Source organism: Ambystoma mexicanum, chromosome 6q, assembly GCF_040938575.1.
Source record: "Ambystoma mexicanum isolate Mex_15411 chromosome 6q, UKY_AmexF1_1, whole genome shotgun sequence".
Taxonomy (NCBI): domain Eukaryota; kingdom Metazoa; phylum Chordata; class Amphibia; order Caudata; family Ambystomatidae; genus Ambystoma; species Ambystoma mexicanum.
The window spans coordinates 90,054,052-90,073,924 of NC_090937.1; the positions used below are offsets into that span (position 1 = coordinate 90,054,052).

The 19,873-nt window shown below is 45.5% G+C and overlaps 1 protein-coding gene across 1 annotated transcript in view; it reads left to right on the plus strand.

Annotated features, from left to right (window-relative positions):
- Window positions 1-19,873, plus strand: part of LOC138515798 (probable E3 ubiquitin-protein ligase HERC6) — a 2,700,520-nt gene that overhangs the window by 1,156,941 nt on the left and 1,523,706 nt on the right. The gene's annotated exons all lie outside the window — the stretch shown is intronic.

Genomic DNA, 19,873 nt, shown 5'->3' on the forward strand with positions numbered 1-19,873 from the left:
ATTTCATCACCTGACAACGCAAATGTCCCATCCCGCATGCATGACCTAGTCGCCCCAGTGTCAACAAGAAAGGAAAACGTTTTGTCACCTATCGTCACCCTTATGCAAGGTTCCTCCGCAGGATTGGGTGTAACCGACAGGATGGGACACATCAAGTCCGTCTGTGGGCTGTCCTATTGTGGGTACATGGATAGTCTGTTCCCTGTGAAAGGGTTGTTTCCCAACATGGTGACCCCTCCCAGTTGCCTGACCGGGACCGTGGTTGTGGTGTCCATGGGTTCTGTGGTGTCAGTGTTATGCATTTGTGCTAATTGTTGTACAGTGCCTTTGGGCTGTGATGCTTGTAGGTACTGGGGTAAGGGTGCTGCCATTTGTGGTATATGCGTTTGTAGCTGTGGTGGTTGGTTGGGTGGTGTTAGGCAAAGTTTGTATGCAGTACCCTTTGGGACCACTACACACAACTAGTACTACAAGTGTAAGCAAAACCAACCTTTGTTATAAGTCTGTACTAGACAGTTTTGTGGTAGCACTGCTGAGCAGTCAGGCTTATCTGAAGAGGGAATGTGAGCTGTAAGGATGTTACACAGAGGTCTATAATTACGAGTATTTAAATAGACTCTTATACTCAAGGTTTCTTGGTAAAACACTTATTAATTTTTTTCAGTCAGTTATAAAACATTCACTAGAAGGAGGCAATCTATATCACACAAAAATATACTTCAGTACTTCACAACATCAGGTTCTGAGGCATTTAGGCTACTTTGAAGGAGGAGCACAATGGCATTCAGAGCATTTGAAGTAGGAGCAAAAAGGCATAAGTTAATAAAACGGATATTACAGTTACTGTTAAACAGTGCAAATAGTTTGAGTTCCCCAGAAGAGTTGATTCCATGCAATAGGGTAGGCCAAAGTCAATGGGCTAAAGTCTTGTATAGGATAAAGAAGTTCTCGAAGTTAAACGGAAAAGTCTTTGCCAAAGTTCTCAGAGGTAGTTCATAAAAGAAAGATTCATATGTTGGGTCACAAGCTGAATAGGCCTGCAAGTTGCCAAAGTTTCAAGCACTTTCGCAGTGAAAGATAAGTTCTCTCGGTCGGGTTTTCATAGTACCTTACAATGAAGAAAAAGATGCAGCTGAAGACGTCTGTTCCTGGCAGTTCCTGCAGATCTCGCTGTTCCTGAGCCTCAGTCGTGGGGACAAGAGGGAGGACGCCGGGAGACTCCTGCACTGCACTGGGGCTGGTCAAAAAGCTGGCAAAGGCAAATCTTCAATTCCGCTAGCTATAGACAATCACACAAACTGGTGTCCCTCTCCCTGGTTATTCGGTTTCCTGCTGCACTCTGAGGAAAATACAACCAGCTCAGAGAATGGTATCCAGGTGGCTTAAGGTTCGAGTTGATTGGTCCCACCAACTCAACGGGAGAAGTCATCCTCGAAGGGCTTCTCTGTCGAGATGAACTTGGCGATTCAGACCTGCAGCAGGGCTTCTCTGGGCAAACCAACGGTCCAGGAGTTGCAGCAGCTGTCCTCTTCCTGCTCGTCTTCGGTTCTTTCGTTCCAGTGGTCGACTCTGCCTTCCAAGCCAAGAGACTCGCCTTTTATCCAGTTTCCTCCCATTCATTTCAGCCTAGCTGCAACTCACGCAGCAAGGTGGCTGTCCTTGCCGGGCAGTCAGCCAGCCAATCACGCCAGAGTGCATTTGGGTCTCGAAGGAGACTAAGCACGGGGAGTTTCAGGGACCTCCCTCACTTCCTGCCCACCCCAGACACTCGGGCGCCAGAGGTGGTCTTCAGCCCTGAAGCCCGCCAAAGGCGTAGGAACAAAGGGACCAAACCTCGTTGGGCGCGCAGAGAAACTCTAGAAGGACCTTTCCAAAAAGAAATGGCGAAAAAAGAAGACCAGGACCTGTTTAAACAAAGGGGGCTCAGACGCCATCTTGAAAAACATGGCTCCCACGATTTAACGCTACCGGTGTTCGCGGTCGGGAAAAATCATGTTAGTTTGATAAATGGGGTTTCTGCTGACCTCCCGCTGGTTTAGCACCAGAGGTTTCACTAGCATGATTCAGTTTCCCTTGTGGCTTACCATTTCTCTGTTTGGGACCCTCTTTTGGATTGGAGTTATTAGAATTCTCTTTGCCATCTTTCTTGTGCTGCTTCCCCTCATCCTTCTTCTGAGTTGCCCCAGAATACTTGTGAGTAGCCTTGTTGGCAACCCACAAGTCAGCAGCCTTTGCTAACTTCTTTGGATCAAGTTCCTTAGAGTCAGCTAAATGCTGTCTCAGCTCAGGAGAGCAGGCATCAAAAAAAGATTCTAACAAAAATAGATTTCTCATTCCTTCAAAGGTGTTAACCCTGTAACCCTTTACCCAACCATCTAAATTCTTCAAACATTCACAAACCCAGGTAGCCCAATGGGTACCATCATGCTTTTTGAGGGTTCTAAACCTCTTAAGGTACTGGGAAGGAGTTTCTCCAAATCTAGCTATCAAAGCTAGCTTCACATTTTCATACCCCAATCTTTCAAGTTTCCCCACCTGCATTGCAGCATCAGTTGCAACCTGGGGGTGCCTAGACAAAAGCCAAGGAATCAACTGATTAGCTGTAAAACCCCTGAATACCATAGTTATACATACTTATCTGCAAACCTCTTGGGTTTCGATTTACTTTTAGATATTAATTTTTCTTGAACCATTCACAAATTATAAAAAATAAAAACCAACCCCGTAAAAAAGAGGATATGAGGATGCTTCTTTAATTCAATCAGAGTGGAAAGAAATGCACTTTGGAAACAGAAATAAAATGTGTTAAAAAACAATTTTCTCTGTCTACTAACAAAGACCATAATCAGCAGATGGCGCTAACAATTGGGTTTCAGCTTTTTCTTTTAAGCCCATTTACTGGGTTTTTCATAAGTCTGATCAGCCTCAGACTTGGAATCCCAAGAGCAGCCCAGCAGAAAACATAAAACAAAAAATTACAAATACAATCCAAAAGTATAAAGGCTCGCCACAAGGTTGGGGAAGGCTGAAAAAAGTTCTTTTGATCCTTAAACTATACACATTATTTCAAAACAACCCAGGCGGAACCAACACAAAAACTAATAAGAAAACCAATCCATAGCAAACATGGCATCTACCTATGAACTAAGAAACTTAGAGGCTGGACAGCTTTTTTCAGAACAACAACCTACCAGTGAAGAAACTAATGACACACATTCTCAATCATTAAGATCCCTGTTTAAGAGATTAGAACAACTACAAAAGAAAGAACTCTCAAGATGGTGGGAGGTGAAAACAATGGAACAATGTCTAAAAGTAAATCGAATCCCAAGAGGTTTGCGAATTTGCATTTTCCCCTCTTTTGAGGAGGAAGATGTAGCATGATTTCAAGAATGGAAAGAACTTCTGACCCACACTTCGAAAACAATGATGATGAGACTAATAATGTCAAAAAAGCTCATGATAAACTAACTAAAGAAATAGAAACCATCAAGGAAGACATAGAACAACTCAATGCACCAGAAGCAACATTTAAAAACTACCAAATACTTGATGACTATATACAATGGTACACCAAGGAACTTAAAATTAAAAAAGCCGAACGTAAGGCTCTCTTACCCTCCTGAGGAACTGTCTGATATAATAAAACAGAGAAAAACGTGATCGAGGGTGTGAGGATGTTTCTTAAACTTTCTTGAACAATCTGAGGATGTGAAGATGTTTCTTTAATTTTTCTTGAACAATTCACAAATTATAAAAATAAAAACCAACCCTGTAAAAAAGAGGATATCAGGATGCTTCTTTAATTCAATCAGAGGGGGGAAAAAATGAACTTTGGAAACAGAAATAAAATGTGTTAAAAAACAATTTTCTCTTTCTACTAACAAAGAAGATAATCAGCAGAGGGCACTAGCAATTGGGTTTCAGTTTTTCATAAGTCTGATCAGCCTCTGACTTGGAATCCCAAGAGCAGCCCCGCAGAAAACATAAAACAATAACAAAAAATTACAAATACAATGCAAAAGTATAAAGGCTCGCCACAAGGTTGCGGAAGGCTGAAAAGGTTTTTTTTTATCCTTGAACTCCCCAAGGGGTCAAGCTCGGTGTCAGTGAAAACAGAGGGGAAAACTGATTTAACAGAATGTTGCACTCCTCCTGTTGTTCCAGGGTCAGATCAGAAGATAGATTAGCTCCTTCTATCTTTCCATCTAAAGGTTGTCCCCTGCGGAGATCATGTAGATGCTCTCTCTCCTCCTGGGAAGAGGCTAGAAGCAAAGCTCCCAGTTCTGGTCTAGAGACATAGGCCGTTAGGCGGTTGGTGTGAAAGACCCAGGAAGCCTCCTTAGGATTGCCTAAGTCCACCAAATAATTGACCTCTTCAATTTTCCCCACAACCTTGAAGGGTCCAATCCATGTGTCCTGTAAGGCCCTCCGCCTTGTAGGTACCATAACTAGAACTAGCTGGTCTTGAGTAAACTCAAACATGTTTGCCTCCTGGTCATGCCAGTGCTTAACCAGAGCCTGACCTGCTTTTAAGTTATCTGAGGCTTCTGTCATCATGTGTGCCATTCTCCTTCGGAGACCCAACACATAGTCAGTGGGCCTCATTACACGGATGGCGGTAAGGGTACCGGTAAAACCTTACCGCCTTGCTACGAGGTCCCTTTGCGGGTTGGGGAATTTAATGCCTGCTTTTTGCAGGCGTTAAAAACCAACCCGCAAAGGGACCAGGGAGCTAATTACGGTACCGCAATTTGCGGTGCCGTAATTAGCACCTTCCCCATTCCCATTATGCCCTATGGGGCAAAAATGGGAATGGGGAAGGGCAATGGGGGAAGGGGGAATTACCGCCCCACCAACCTTGGAATAGGGCGGTAATTCCCCTTTCCACCAAGGCGGTGCCGGTATTTTACCGACATGGACCAAGGTTCTAATAGCACCTTGGTCCACCGCCATCCGTGTAATGAGGCCCAGTGACTCTCACTGGCTTGAGGGAAGCAGCACTTTCCAGCTGTCATGATCTCTGCTTCCAAAAGATCAGGACTTGCCCGACTCCCTTGGAAGCAGACCCATAACCCCGGTTCCGAGTGCCAGCCAGTCCCTATTGGGACCTTTTGGACCCTGTCCTGGTGCCAGTGGCACCAGGCTCATAAAGATGCCCAGTCCCAGCGCTGGAAGCGCCGGGCTCATAATGCTTGGGTGGATTTACCTGCAGCAGACCATGCTGCTTACTTACCTGCCAGTTGAACCCCTGATCCTCTTCTGTTTGGGACTACTTTTCCTGTTGGGTGGGGCAGGAGCCACTCCCTAGGTTCAGAACACTGGAACTCTTCTGGAAAGCAGGAACTCTTTTCTTACCTAGGTATGGCTGTGGAAGGGGACACCTGGGCACTACAGGAGGCTATTGAAACCACACCCGATGGATGAATCTTGCTTTGCGTTATTCTGCATTCTCTGCAGCAGAACGCTCATCGTGTCTTCTGCTTCTGATCCTGGGCCTAAGGGAACAAAGGCTTACCATCCTGGAATCCAGTCTTCAGCAGCACCTGTAAAGACAAAGAAAGAACAGGTTAGCACTACGGTCTTCAGTGGCAGCGCATCTCTTACCTGGTCCATCGGCTGTCACCAACGCCTCGCGCTGCATTACGGCATCTGAAAGACAAAGGCTTACCTACTCTTTGCATGCTCCGGAGGTCTTCGCACTGCATTCCGGCATCTGAAAGACAAAAGCTTACCAGCTCTTCGCAAGCTCCGGAGTCCTTCGGCGCTGCATCCCGCATCTGAAAGACAAAAGAAGGTGCGTTTAAAGACATTGGGCAACTTTATTACTCACGTGCCATTACTCCTTCCCACGCCGAATCCAGTGGGTATTCCAGCACCCTTCAGCTTCTCTAAAGCTCCGAACTTGTACCTGCAAGATAAAAGGGACAGTTAGTGCGCATCGTGAAGCAGGCTACAAGCGCTTACTTAAGTGCTTCCAGGCGCTTCTATTCCTCACGCGGGTTCGATCCTCAACTCTCATCAGCCTGCCATCCGCCATCGCCGGAACCCTGCAAAACAAGAGATATCATTACAAAAGACTTTTAAGACATTTGAAGTGCCCAGAACTTACCGTTCGTGCAGTTAACGACGGACAGCAGTCCTCTGAGGTCAAGAGGCCTGCACCCTTATCCAGTGAAGAAACTGGTTACGGCACCCTGCCCCGAGGCAGATGGAGAGCTCGGCGTTCACTTACCTAAGGTGAGGGTGTTAACCTTTGGGGTTCTACAGGAGAAGAGAAAGGGAAGAGGAGAGAGGCACCCAATAACCCCAGTTCATTAATCCCATATTTTCTATCTGCAGACATATTACTCTTCGAGTCAGACATACAGTGCACAGAGGTCCAGCCCAAAGAGCCAACCGTGTGTTACACATCACCTTTGAAGATACGGCATTCACCCAGTCAAGACTGGCGCCTCTGCGGGAATCAGGTGAGCGTTACACCAGCCCTTCCTTGATTAGGGCCAATGGACCTCTTAATGTGATTGCCATAGAAAATCTCAAAGGGCCTGAAACCAACCCCTTCCTGAGGGACTTTTCTATATTTAAAGAGAAGGCATGGCAGAAGAGGATCCCACTTTCTTCTAAGGGGTTCCTCTAAAGCACCTATCATGCTCGTCATAATTCTATTGAACCTCTCCACCAGCCCATTGGTCTGGGGATGGTAGGCTGTTGAGAACTTGTAGGCCACTCCACAGTTTTTCCACATGGTCTGCATGTAGTGGGACATAAAATTGGTCCCCCTGTCTGATATAACCTCCTTAGGAAAACCAACCCTTGTGCAAATACCAAGGATGGCCTTAGCCACTGCCTGGGCACTAACAGTCCTCATAGGTATGGCTTCAGGATACCTGGTAGCATGAAAATAAAATGGGGACCTCTTCTGAAAATAAATATGTACTGTATTGTTTGAAGTCACCCACAAGCTACTAACATCACTTTAGCTCTGGTGCACATTATTGATACACCAATACGTGAATAAGCATACTAGTGCTATTGAACCAGCAATTGTTCTGTGTCAAATATTGTTATATGTTGTTATATATTTTTTTATAAATGGGACCTATGGTGTCCAATTTTTTATCATGTGTTATGGAATAAAATCTGATATATTTTTGTAATTCCGACCCTTTCTCATCTTTTGATATTTGTTTAAAAAGATGACAGTTTATATTCACCCAATGTGAGGTTGATTCTCCAACCTGTAGTGCGACATTCATAGGTAGCTCACTGTGGACACCCTGTTTTTCCCATGTTCTGCTGTGCTCTCCCAACGAGCCCCTAACAAAAAAAGGGGACACCCTATACTTTGCTCTTTAAGTATTTCTTTACCTGGTAGTATGGTCTACCACAACCAATATAAATTGGTTGCCTGAAGATGTGGGAGGGTCTAAGGGACCAACAACATCATTCCCTACCCTCCCCACCTCTGGGAGAGGCACCACGGGTGCCACGTTCTTGGCTCCACTCTTGCCAGAGATCTGACAAGTGTGACGCTTCTACAGTACTTATCTACATCAGACCCCATTTTGGGCCAGTAGAAGTAAAGAGAAATCCTTTCCTTGGTCTTCTTAAAACGTAAGTGACCAGCCAAAGGAATCTCATGGGCTGACTGCAGAAACTGAGGTCTCACCTCCTGAGGCACTACAAGTCTTCTGTATTCCCCTGGGGTGGTCTCAATAGGCTCACTGTAAAGGTGGCCATCCTCCCAGTACAGCCTGTGCTTCCCTGGCCCTTGCCCTTCCAGCTGGGAAGCTGCCTGTTGGCGAAGTCATTCTAGAGTAGCACACTCTCTTTGACCTCTGCTGAAGTCTGTCCTACAGGGGCCACCTTCTGCATGCAAAGTCTGCAGCTCAGTATGGTCTTTAGGATCCAGATCTCCAAGAGAGGGAAGGGCTTCTTCCAGCTCTGTGTCATCAGTAGCTGGTTCTCAATTCTCTGGTTGAACCTCACACTCAGCCTCAGCTGGTGGAGGGGTTACAGGTGTGACCTTGCATTGTCCTCTCGGGAATGTTCTGGTTTTTTGCACAGGGCTGACACTTTTCTTACTTCCTGGGACTTCGGGTTTCCCCTTCGTCTCTTTCTTCCTGGAATCAGAAGGTTGTTCTTCCTTTAGACTGGGTGTTATAGGTACCTCTGTAACTTCCCATTGAGAGTCATTTAAAGTTTGCTCTCTAGCCAGTCTCGTTTGCTCCTGCTTCTTCTTGCTGGGAGGCCTGGGGGTGCTTGATACAACTCCAAGAGCTTTTAAGTCATTCCCCAACAGGACTCTCCCAGGCACCTCATTTTGTACACTGACAGGTATTTTTACAGTCATATTGTTGCAATGGATGAGAGCTGGTAGTATTGGAACCATCTGGACAGGGCCTCCAGCAAGCTTAGTGGGGCTTTTTGGTGCCTTAGCAACATCATCAGGTATGAAAAATATTTCATCCACAACTGTAATGCTGGCCACAGAGCCTCTAATGGCATGGGTTTCCTGACCATTCACAAGTACACTGTCCTTGTAATATTCTTTTGTGTTATCTGGGATAGAGTTATATACATCTAAATTCTGCTGTTCCCACAGACCAAGGGACACTAAAGAAACACTGGCAGAGACTCCAATGGGGTCTTCCGCCAATAGTTGAAAGTTTCCACTTGCCATATGAACTTCTCCCTCGGGGATGAAGGCTAAGGAAGCAGTGTGGACCCCTGAAGGTTTACCATTGCATCAGGGATCCCCTTTCACATGGCCAGTTGACCCACAAGCATAATATTTACCAAATGTTTTGACAAATGGGGGCTTCTGCTGACCTCCCTCTGGTTTAGCACCAGAGTTTTCACTAGACTGACATGGTTTCCCATATGGCTTACCCTTTTATGTGTGTGGCCCTATTTTGTACGGGAGGTTTTAGAATTCTCTTTGTCATCTTTCTTGTGCTGCTTACCCTCATCCTTTTTGTGAGTGGCCCCAGAATCCTTGTGAGTAGCCCTGTTGGCAACCCACAAGTCAGCAGCCCTTGCTAGCTTTTTGGGATCAATCTCTTTTGAGTCAGCCAAGTGCTGTCTCAGCTCAGGAGTGCAGGCATCAAAAAATAGATTCTAACAAAAATAGATTTCTCATTCCTTCAAAGGTGTTAACCCTGTAACCCTTTACCCAACCATCAAGTTCTTCAAACATTCACACACCCAGGTAGCCCAATGGGTACCATCATGCTTTTTGAGGGTCCTAAACCTCTTAAGGTACTGGGAAGGAGTTTCCCCAAATCTAGCTATCAAAGCTAGCTTCACATTTTCATACTCCAATCTTTCAAGTTTCCCCACCTGCATTGCAGCATCAGTTGCAACCTGGGGGTGCCAAGACAAAAGCCAAGGAATCAACGGATTACCTGTAAAACCCTGAATCCCATAGTTATACATACTTATTTGCAAACCTCTTGGGATTCGATTTACTTTTAGATATACATTTTTCTTGAACAATTCACAAATTATAAAAAGTAAAAACCAACCCTGTAAAAAAGAGGATATGAGGATGCTTCTTCAATTCAATCAGAGTGGAAAAAATGAACTTTCGAAACAGAAATAAAATGTGTTAAAAAACAATTTTCTCTTTCTACTAACAAAGACCATAATCAGCAGATGGTGCTAACAATTGGGTTTCAGCTTTTTCTTTTAAGCCCATTTACTGAGTTTTTCATAAATTTGATCAGACTCAGACTTGAAATCCCAAGAGCAGCCCAGCAGAAAACATAAAACAAAAAATTACAAATACAATCCAAAAGTATAAAGGCTCGCCACAAGGTTGGGGAAGGCTGAAAAAGGGTTTTTTGATCCTTAAACTATACAAATTATTTCAAAACAACCCAGGCGGAACCAACACGAAAAATCATAAGAAAACCCATCCATAGCAAAAATGGCATCTACCTATGAACTAAGAAACTTAGAGGCTGGACAGCTTTTTTCAGAACAACAACCTACCAGTGAAGAAACTAATGACACACATTCTCAATCATTAAGATCACTGTTTAATAGATTAGAACAACTACAAAAGAAAGAACTCTCAAGATGGTGGGAGGTGAAAACAATGGAACAATATCTAAAAGTAAATCGAATCCCAAGAGGTTTGCGAATTTGCATATTCCTCTCTTTTGAGGAGGAAGATGTAGCAGGATTTCAAGAATGGAAAGAACTTCTGACCCACATTTCGAAAGAAATGATGATGAGACTAATAATGTGAAAAAAGCTCATGATAAACTAACTAAAGAAATAGAAACCATCAAGGAAGACATAGAACAACGCAATGCACCAGAAGCAACATTTAAAAACTACCAAATACTTGATGACTATATACAATGGGACACCAAGGAACTTAAAATTAAAAAAGCCGAATGTAAGGCTCTCTTACCCTCCTGAGGAACTGTCTGATATAATAAGACAGAGAAAAAGGTGATCGAGGGTGTGAGGATGTTTCTTTAACTTTCTTGACAAATCTGAGGATGTGAAGATGTTTCTTTAATTTTTCTTGAACAATTCACAAATTATAAAACTAAAAACCAACCCTGTAAAAAAGAGGATATCAGGATGCTTCTTTAATTCTATCAGAGGGGGCAAAAATGAACTTTGGAAACAGAAATAAAAAGTGTTAAAAAAACAATTTTCTCTTTCTACTAACAAAGAAGATAATCAGCGGAGGGCACTAGCAATTGGGTTTCAGCTTTTTCTTTTAAGCCCATTTACTGAGTTTTTCATAAGTCTGATCAGCCTCAGACTTGGAATCCCAAGAGCAGCCCCGCAGAAAACATAAAACAATAACAAAAAATTACAAATACAATCCAAAAGTATAAAGGCTCGCCACAAGGTTGCAGAAGGCGGAAAAGTTTTTTTTTTATCCTTAAACTCCCCAAGGGGTCAAGCCTGGTGTCAGTGAAAACAGAGGGGAAAACTGATTTAACAGAATGTTGCACTCCTCCTGTTGTTCCACAGTCAGATCAGAAGAGAGATTAGCTCCTTCTATCTTTCCATCTACAGGTTGTCCCCTGCGGAGATCATGTAGATTCTCTCTCTCCCCTCCTCCTCCTGAGCAGAGGCTAGAAGCAAAGCTCCCAGTTCTGGTCTAGAGACATAGGCCATTAGGCGGTTGGTGTGAAAGACCCAGGGAGCCTCCTTAGGATTGCATAAGTCCACCAAATAATTGACCTCTCCAATTTTCCCCACAACCTTGAAGGGTCCATTCCATTTGTCCTGTAAGGCCCTCTGCCTTGTAGGTACCATAACTAGAACTAGCTGGTCTTGAGTAAACTCAAACATGTTTGCCTTCTGGTCATGCCAGTGCTTAACCAGAGCCTGACCTGCTTTTAAGTTATCTGAGGCTTCTGTCATCATGTGTGCCATTCTCCTTCAGAGACCCAGCACATAGTCAGTGACTCTCACTGGCTTGAGGGAAGGAGCACTTTCCAGCCCTTCCTTGATTAGGGCCAATGGACCTCTAACTGGATGACCATAGAAAAGCTCAAAGGGCCTGAAGCCAACCCCTTCCTGACGACTTCTCTATATTTAAAGAGAAGGCATGACAGAAGAGGATCCCACTTTCTTCTAAGGGGTTCCTCTAAAGCACCTATCATGCTCTTCATAGTTCTAATGAATCTCTCCACCAGCCCATTGGTCTCGGGATGGTAGGCTGTTGAGAAATTGTAGGCCACTCCACAGTTTTTCCACATGGTCTGCATGTAGTGGGACATGAAATTGGTCCCCCTGTCTGATATAACCTCCTTAGGAAAACCAACCCTTGTGCAAATACCAAGGATGGCCTTAGCCACTGCCTGGGCACTAACAGTCCTCATAGGTATGGCTTCAGGATACCTCGTAGCATGAAGAGAAAATGGGGACCTCTTCTGAAAATAAATATGTACTGTATTGTTTGATGTCACCCACAAGCTACTAACATCACTTTAGCTCTGGTGCACATTATTGATACACCAATACGTGAATAAGCATACTAGTGCTATAGAACCAGCAATTGTTCTGTGTCAAATTTTGTTATATGTTGTTATGTTTTTTATAAATGGGACCTATGGTGTCCAATTTTTTATCATGTGTTATGGAATAAAATCTGATATATTTTTGTAATTCCGACCCTTTCTCATCTTTTGATATTTGTTTAAAAAGATGACAGTTTATATTCACCCAATGTGAGGTTGATTCTCCAACCTGTAGTGCAACATTCATAGGTAGCTGGCTGTGGACACCCTGTTTTTCCCATGTTCTGCAGTCCTCTCCCAACGAGCCCCTAACAAAAAAGAGGACACCCTATACTTTGCTCTTTAAGTATTTCTTTACCTGGTAGTATGGTCTACCACATCCAATATAAATTGTTTGCCTGAAGATGTGGGAGGATCTAAGGGACCAACAACATCATTCCCTACCCTCCCCACCTCTGGAAGAGGCACCACGGGTGCCATGTTCTTGGCTCCACTCTTGCCAGAGACAGTGTGACGCTTCTAAAGTACTTATCTACACAGACCCCATTTTGGGCCAGTAGAAGTAAAGAGAAATCCTTTCCTTGGTCTTCTTAAAACTTAAGTGACCAGCCAAAGGAATCTCATGGGCTGACTGCAGAAACTGAGGTCCCATGGCACCCATGGGTGCTTTACTGCAGTTGCGAACGCAGCCCGCAGTAAAAACCCATAATGGTAGTAAAATGTAAACCACTCCCACTAGCCATTAATTGTGAAAAGAGTAACGTAAAATGTGACATGAGAAGCTAGACAGAGGGGATACTAAGTAACTGTAACGCTCACCTGATTCTCGCAGAGGCGCCGGTCTTGACTGGGCAACTACCGTATCTTCAAAGGTGATGTGTAGCACCCGGTTGGCTCTTTGGGCTGGACCTCTGTGCACTGTATGCCTGACTTCAAGAGTGAGATGTCTGCAGATAGAAAATATGGGATTAATGAACTGGGGTTATTGGGGTGTCCCTATCTCTTCCCTTTTTTGCTCTCCTGTAGACCCCCAAAGGTTAACGCTCTCACCTTAGGTACGTGAATGCCGAGCTCTCCATCTGCCTCGGGGCAGGGTGCTGTAACCAGTTTCCTCACTGGGTAGGTAGCGCAGGCCTCTTGACTTCAGAGGACTGCTGTCCGTCGTTTACTGCACGAACGGTAAGTTTCGAGTAATTCTATTGTCTTTAAAGTCTTTAGTAATGATGTCTCTTGTTTTGCAGGGTTCCGGCGATGGCGGATGACGGGCTGAAGTGAGTTGAAGATGGAGTCCATGTGATGAATAGAAGCGCCTGGAAGCACGTAAGTAAGCGCTTGTTGCCTGCTTCACGAAGCGCTCTAACTGTCTTTTTATTTTGCAGGTACGAGTTCGGAGCGGCTGCAGGGTGCCGGAATACCCACTGGGTTAGATGTGGAAAGGAGTAATGGCACGTGATTATTAAAGTTCCCCAATGTCTTTAAACGCACCTTGTTTTGTCTTTCAGATGCGGGATGCAGCGCCGAAGGCCTCCGGAGCGCACGAAGAGTAGGTAAGCCTTTGTCTTTCAGATGCCGGAATGCTAACCTGTTCTTTCTTGTCTTTATAGGTGTTGCTGAAGACTGGATTCAGGATGGTAAGCCTTTTTTCCTTAGGCCCAGGATCCGATGCAGAAGACACGATGAGCGTTCTGCTGCAGAGGATGCAGAATAACGCAAAGCAAGATTCATCCACCGGGTGTGGTTTAAATAGCCTCCTGTAGTGCTTAGGTGTCTCCTTCCACAGCCACGCCTAGGTAAGAAAAGAGTTCCTGCCTTCCAGAAGAGTTCCAGTGTTCTGAATCTAGGGAGTGGCTCCTGCCCCACCCAACAGGAAAAGTAGTTCCAAACAGAAGAGGATCAGAGGCTCAACTGGCAGGCAAGTAAGCAGCATGGTCTGCTGCAGGTAAGTCCACCCAAGCATTATGAGCCCGGCGCTTCCAGCGCTGGGACTGGGCATATTTATGAGCCTGGTGCCACTGGCGCCAGGACTGGGTCCAAAAGGTCCCAATTGGGACTGGTTGGCACTCGGAACCTGGGTTATGGATCTGCTTCCAAGGGAGTTGGGAAAACCCTGACCTTTTGGAAGCAGAGATCATGACAGTACCCCCCCTCAAGGCCCCTCCCAAACCGGGCTTCTCCGGGGGTTTTGGCTTGTCAGGAAATGTTCGGTGAAATCTTTTGATTAGGCGAGGAGCGTGGACATATTCAGCAGGTTCCCAGGATCTCTCTTGGGGGCCGTAGCCTTTCCAGTCAATTAGGTAAAATAGTTTAGATTTGGAGATCTTGGAGTCCAGAATGCTTTTGACTTCAAACTCGAGTTCTCCATCAACTAGGATGGGTTTTGGAGATTTAGTTAGTCGGGTTTGAGGTTGCACGGGTTTTAATAGAGAGACGTGGAAGACCGGATGTATCTTCATGTGCGGGGGCAAGTCCAACTTGACCGCTACTGGGTTTACTATGGTAGTGATGGAATAGGGACCAAGGTATCTTGGGTTGAATGTGCGTGGCCCTTTTAGAGGTAGATATTTGGTGGATAACCAGACTTGGTCCCCTACTTGATATTGAGGGGCTTCCTTCCGATGTTGATCTGCTCCTTTCTTGTATCGTTCTTTAGCCCTTTGAAGGTGAGAAACAGCTTCCTTAAAGGCTTGGGTGATTGTAGAATGCAGGTAGTCTACTGCTGGTGTTTCAAGATCTTGGAGGGGATCCAACTCCGAGGTTCGAGGGTGACTGCCGTACAAAAGAAAAAACAGTGTTTTCCCAGTTCCCGAATGGACAGAGTTATTGTAGGCATATTCGGCTATCCAAAGGATGTCTTTCCAAGTTTTTTCAGTTTGTTGCAGCATGCAGCGTAAATACTGTTCCAGAGTTTGATTGGTCCTCTCGGTTTGTCCGTCGGTCTGAGGGTGGTGACTGGTCGATAGTCTCACATCAATTTGAGCCGACCGACAGCAACTTCGCCAAAAATGAGAAATAAATTGACTACCTCGATCCGAAATTAGAACCGAAGGAAAACCGTGTAGTCGGACGATGTTTTCGAGAAATTCTCGGGCCAGAGTTGCTGCTGTTGGCAAGCCTTTGAGCGGAATGAAATGCGCCATCTTGGAGAATAAGTCCACGATTACTAGAATCGTATTGTATCCGGAGCATGGAGGTAGATCGGTGATGAAGTCCATAGAAAGCGTATGCCAAGGGCGAGGTGGGATGTCAATAGGGCGTAAGAGGCCTGCTGGTCTTTCCTTTTGACTCTTGTTTTGGGCGCATACTCCACAGGACATTATAAAGTCTCTGATATCTTTTTTCCAAGACGGCCACCAGAAGTAGCGCTTGATCTTTTCTGAGGTCTTGGACATACCGGGATGACCTTCCATTAAAGAATCGTGATAACAAGAGATTACTTTTTTCTGTAAATCTGTGCTGGGTAGGTATAATCGTTCTTGGAAATACAATAAGTTGTCCTTTACTGCAAAGTCCTTTCCCTGCAGATGCCAATTCTGTATGTCTGCTGGAGTTACAAGTTGCCTGGCCTTATCCTTAACTTCCTCTATGGATTCTGTGGCGATTACACCCAGAATTCTTTGTTCGGGAATGATTGGTACAGGTTTAGGGTTGATCAAGTGTTCTTCCACTCCCATCCGAGAAAGGGCATCAGCTTTACCGTTCTTTGTACCAGGTCGATAGGTAATTATGAAGTCAAACTCGGCAAAGAATAATGCCCAACGGAGTTGTCTAGAGGATTGGGCTTTTGCGGTTTTCAAATATTGCAGGTTTCGGTGATCCGTAATCACAGTAACGGTGTGTCGGGCCCCCAGCAGATAATGCCGCCAAGCCTTAAAGGCAGACTTGATAGCCAGAAGTTCCTTGTCAGTAATCGTGTAATTGATTTCAGGAGGCGAGAATTTGCGGGACCAAAATGCCACGGGATGCAACTGATTGGTTACCGGGTCCTTTTGTGATAGAACTGCCCCCATGGCAAGGCTTGAAGCATCAGTTTCCACGATGTAGGGGAGTTCGGGGCGAGGGTGTTTTAAGATTGGTGCAGAGATAAATTTAGTCTTCAAATCCTGGAAAGCTTGTTCCGCCTCGGTAGACCATTCAAAACGTTTGTTTTTCTTTAACAAGGCAGTGATGGGCTGGACTATTCGAGAGAATTCGGGGATAAACCTGCGGTAAAAGTTAGCGAAGCCTAACATGCTTTGCACACCTTTTACGGAGGATGGTGATGGCCATTTGAGAACTGCATCGACCTTCTTTGAATCCATACGTACTCCGCCAGGTGATAATATGAATCCCAAGAATTCAACTTCAGTCACGTTGAAAACACATTTTTCCAGCTTAGCGAAAAGTTTGTGTTGACGCAATCTTTCGAGGCCATTTTCACGTGTTTCCGATGTTCAGATTCCGATGAAGAATAAACGAGGATGTCGTCAATGTAAACAACAACACACACATCTATGAGCTCTCTGAGGACATCATTCATAAAATATTGAAAGGCGGCCGGGGCATTGCAAAGTCCGAAGAGCATGACCTGATATTCAAATAGCCCATACTTGGTGCGGAAGGCCGTCTTCCATTCATCGCCCTCTTTTACTCGTACCAAGTGGTAAGCTCCTCTAAGATCCAGTTTTGTATATATGCATGCTTTTCTGACTTGGTCCAGGAGTTCAGGGATCAAAGGTAACGGATATCTATTCTTAACGGTGATCTGGTTCAGGGAGCGATAATCGATACAAGTTCTAAGGTCTCCTTCCTTTTTTGGAACGAAGAACAAAGCTGAAGAAGCAGGGGACTTGGAAGGACGAATAAACCCATTCGCCAGGTATTGATCCAGGTATTGTCGAAGGAGAAGGTTCTCAGGCTCGGTGAGGGCATAAATTCTACTACAAGGAGGAGTAGATCCAGGTATCAGGTCTATCTGGCAGTCATAAGACCTATGAGGAGGTAGAGAGTTAGCCTGATCCTTCCGGAAAACATCTTGGTATTCTAGGTATTCGGGAGGTAACTGGGGAGTCTCTGAAGAAATTGCTGCCAGTGCAACACCAGGTGGAGGGTGACAAGTAGAGACACATTCTGGAAACTGGACCGTTCTTGCTCGCCAATCGATCAGAGGATTGTGTTTCTCTAACCAAGGTATTCCTAGAATAATCTGAAACTGAGGGGCCTTGATCACATCGAACACGATCTTCTCATGGTGTCCATCTTGACTTACTAGCGTCACCTCTTGAGTGGTATGCGTTACTGGCCCGGAGGCTATCTCCGTACCATCCACTGTAGTAATGACGTCCTTTACAGCCTTGGGACAAAGAGTTAGATTCATCCTCAAAACCATTTCATGATCCACATAATTGCTGATGGCACCGCTGTCGACGTAAGCTTCAATTGCATGTAATCGATCCGGATTATCAGGGCTAATGAGGACCATAGGTATCACGAAATGCGAGGTCACGGAACTGGTTTTCACGCTCGGCAAGAGGACCTCTACTCTTGTCGGGCGAGGTCGTTTCCCTGCTCAGAGTTTGTAACTTTGGTAACTGCAGCTCCTACTGCCTTCTTGGCAGGTTTCACCGGACAGTCTCGAAGAAAGTGCCCTGAGTTTCCGCAATATAGGCATAATTGCAACTGTTTTCTCCTTTCCCGCTCCTTTTGTGTTAGAGGACCTTTCAGACCCCCTATTTGCATGGGTTCCCCGGAGTCTACTCCTTTGGAAGGAGTTGGCGACTTGGAAAATACTCGAGCATCAAACTTGGAACGGTCGGCCTTCCTGTTCTGCAGTCTATGATCTATTTGAACGACCAAGTCTATATAATCCGAACAGTCTTGTGGGGGATTCACTACTTGGGCTAAAACGTCTTTGAGCTCTCCACGTAGACCTCTATAAAACAGCGTAATCCTTTTGTCCTCAGGCCATTGAGTTTCCACTATTAGTCTATTGAAAGATGCAATATAAGCCAAAAGGTCTTGATTACCCTGTTGCAACGAAAGAAGCTCATTGTCCAAGGCCTGCCCCTGTGAATGTCTTGCGAACAGTTTTTCCATACTAAGCTGAAAGGCTTGAAAATCATGGAGAACCGGATCATCTTGATTAACTAGAGGGATCGACCAGTCTGCCGCATTGCCACTAAGGTACGAAAGTACAAAAGCTACTTTAGCTTGATCAGTTGGAAAGGCTGCTGGCCGGCATAAGAAGTGCAACCGGCACTGATTGATAAATACTGCAAACCTCTTTGGGTCACCAGAAAATCGTTCGGGCGGAGCCAGAGGTACATTCCCAGGTAGGTTGATCTGCACTGGATTCATAGAGGATGTTGAAGGAAGATTTGCCCCTGATGCGGGTAACGGGGTCTGTCCGGCTTGTGACTGTAGCAATTGTCTAGCAAGACCGTCTGTTCTCTCCTTGGAAATAATTAGTTCCCTTCTTAGAGCATTCGTTTCCTGACGAGCTGCATGCACTTCTGCCCTTAGTTCCCCAAGTAACCGGGCTAGGTGGTCAGTATCCGAGGTTTCCATAGCGCCTGGGCGAGAGTTTTGCGGTAGGCTTTGCGTTCTGTAACGCTCACCTGATTCTCGCAGAGGCGCCGGTCTTGACTGGGCAACTACCGTATCTTCAAAGGTGATGTGTAGCACCCGGTTGGCTCTTTGGGCTGGACCTCTGTGCACTGTATGCCTGACTTCAAGAGTGAGATGTCTGCAGATAGAAAATATGGGATTAATGAACTGGGGTTATTGGGGTGTCCCTATCTCTTCCCTTTTTTGCTCTCCTGTAGACCCCCAAAGGTTAACGCTCTCACCTTAGGTACGTGAATGCCGAGCTCTCCATCTGCCTCGGGGCAGGGTGCTGTAACCAGTTTCCTCACTGGGTAGGTAGCGCAGGCCTCTTGACTTCAGAGGACTGCTGTCCGTCGTTTACTGCACGAACGGTAAGTTTCGAGTAATTCTATTGTCTTTAAAGTCTTTAGTAATGATGTCTCTTGTTTTGCAGGGTTCCGGCGATGGCGGATGACGGGCTGAAGTGAGTTGAAGATGGAGTCCATGTGATGAATAGAAGCGCCTGGAAGCACGTAAGTAAGCGCTTGTTGCCTGCTTCACGAAGCGCTCTAACTGTCTTTTTATTTTGCAGGTACGAGTTCGGAGCGGCTGCAGGGTGCAGGAATACCCACTGGGTTAGATGTGGAAAGGAGTAATGGCACGTGAGTATTAAAGTTCCCCAATGTCTTTAAACGCACCTTGTTTTGTCTTTCAGATGCGGGATGCAGCGCCGAAGGCCTCCGGAGCGTGCGAAGAGTTGGTAAGCTTTTGTCTTTCAGATGCCGGAATGCAGTGTGAAGACCTCCGGAGCGCACGAAGAGTAGGTAAGCCTTTGTCTTTCAGATGCCGGAATGCTAACCTGTTCTTTCTTGTCTTTATAGGTGTTGCTGAAGACTGGATTCAGGATGGTAAGCCTTTTTTCCTTAGGCCCAGGATCCGATGCAGAAGACACGATGAGCGTTCTGCTGCAGAGGATGCAGAATAACGCAAAGCAAGATTCATCCACCGGGTGTGGTTTAAATAGCCTCCTGTAGTGCTTAGGTGTCTCCTTCCACAGCCACGCCTAGGTAAGAAAAGAGTTCCTGCCTTCCAGAAGAGTTCCAGTGTTCTGAATCTAGGGAGTGGCTCCTGCCCCACCCAACAGAAAAAGTAGTTCCAAACAGAAGAGGATCAGAGGCTCAACTGGCAGGCAAGTAAGCAGCATGGTCTGCTGCAGGTAAGTCCACCCAAGCATTATGAGCCCGGCGCTTCCAGCGCTGGGACTGGGCATATTTATGAGCCTGGTGCCACTGGCGCCAGGACTGGGTCTAAAA